The following is a 1,713-nucleotide window of genomic DNA, read 5'->3' as shown; positions in this document are numbered from 1 at the left end:
TTGCCAGCACGTGCATTTCTTCAGCAAAGCTCTAACGCATTTTACTTATGCTTTTTCATTTCATTTGTGTCCAATTTTTTAGGTCACTTTCATGAATTCAAAGGCAATTTACCAGTGACTTCTGGGTGCTGGGGTGATCCTCGTGTGTAACTGTGAGTATTGATTTAGTCATTACTTTTCTCGTTATATAAAGAAAAAGTCATAGTTTACAAACAAATTAACCCATATGCAATTTCTGGTTAGCTTGTAAAGAGCTGTTTAGTAAATATTATTAGTTTTTCATAAGTGATTGTTTTGGGATGAAGAACGTAGAAGAAAACGTCAGCTGCTGTAAAAGCTTGTTGGTTGTGACTTCCTGTGCACATTGCAGCCCCATCCCCCTAAGCTTAAGTAATAAACTTGCTATTTTGGGAAATAGGGCCCCACTGTGGGAACGAGTTACCCTAACAATTCTCCTGTACGTACAGATGAGTGGTTTACCATGATGACATTGTACTTCTTCTGGTTATCTGGGCTTGAAAAGTGTCCTGTGCTATTCTCAGAGAAGAGTGAGGTAAGAGAGATCCCGAGGAGCAGTCAGTTCAGGGAGATTTCGTGCTTTGGTACAGACTCTGTGGTGAATATATAATGTACATCAAAACAGTTGTGTTCCCCTCTTTCTCTCATCCCCAAATACCTTTATACTTTTAAACCGTGTTTTGGATAATGAAGAACTTTTTCTCAAGAGAGAAGGTAAATTTTAAGAAAAAAAATTGAATACTTCCAAAGATTAATTGAAATGCTTTAATAGTTATATGTTTGTTATAGAGAAGTAGCAAGTTTTAAGAAAATGCTTAGTTTAGGGCATGGCCAGCGAGTCAAGCTTTGGTAAGTCTGCCTTATGCTGATGGGCTATCGGAAGAGATTTGGCAGATGCCATGACCAAGTTGCTGTTTCTTTAGTTGCTGTGGAGCTAGTCACCACTTACACTGCGTGAGAGCTTCCGGGATAGAAACCCTCACCTAGTCAGGCCGACTCACAGGGACAGTGGATGGGGCAGTGCTAGAGGCTCTGTGAACCTTATTACCTGCATGGTCACTGCATGGTCGGAAGCAGAAAGTTACACCTCACAGCCACGGGAACGTCTAGGAGATAAGGAAGCTGGGATATTATTTTGCACATTCATAATGGATAGACCACACCAAGGGTGTGTGAGGACTGATTAGAATCTATCTGTTCAGATCTGCCATTCTGATCAGAGGAGGAAAGCACTGTGAAGCAGATTGACTGTGGCTTTTGACAACATGTCTTATTCCAGAACTCTCTCTTCCTTTCTGTCTTTTTCCCTTGTTAAGGAATAAAATGAGATATTTTTTCAAAGTAAGCATTGGGCAAAATGATCTTGTTCTGTATGCAGTATGTCACTTTAAATTTTTTTATTTTTAATGAAAAATATGTAATTCTTTCTATCAAATTTTATCAGGATAATGAATGATTAAATAAATAAAGCAAACAACAACAAAATTCAAAGATTCAGTAGGTACTTAGCTTTTCTAATCTACTGAGACAACTCCTGCAGTTTGAAATGAATTCCTACGTAGAAAATGCTACCTCCTCATGGTCTTAATAACAGTAAACTTTCCCTAAGACCACCAAGTATTTTCTTGTCAGGTGCAAACACACACACACACACACACACACACACACACACACACACACACACCCGGGGGGAAT

General features: G+C 39.1%; 1 protein-coding gene across 1 annotated transcript in view; it reads left to right on the top strand.

The window, feature by feature from the left end:
- Positions 1-1,713, top strand: part of Sox6 (SRY-box 6) — a 556,070-nt gene that overhangs the window by 108,386 nt on the left and 445,971 nt on the right. Inside the window, exon 2 of the mRNA XM_026781359.1 lies at positions 83-152. The gene's annotated coding sequence lies outside the window, so the exon portion shown is untranslated. The remainder of the gene's footprint in view (positions 1-82; positions 153-1,713) is intronic.

This window comes from Microtus ochrogaster, chromosome 8, assembly GCF_000317375.1.
Source record: "Microtus ochrogaster isolate Prairie Vole_2 chromosome 8, MicOch1.0, whole genome shotgun sequence".
NCBI lineage: Eukaryota > Metazoa > Chordata > Mammalia > Rodentia > Cricetidae > Microtus > Microtus ochrogaster.
Note: the sequence above shows the minus strand (reverse complement) of the source record. Positions and strands in the feature narration are given on the sequence as shown.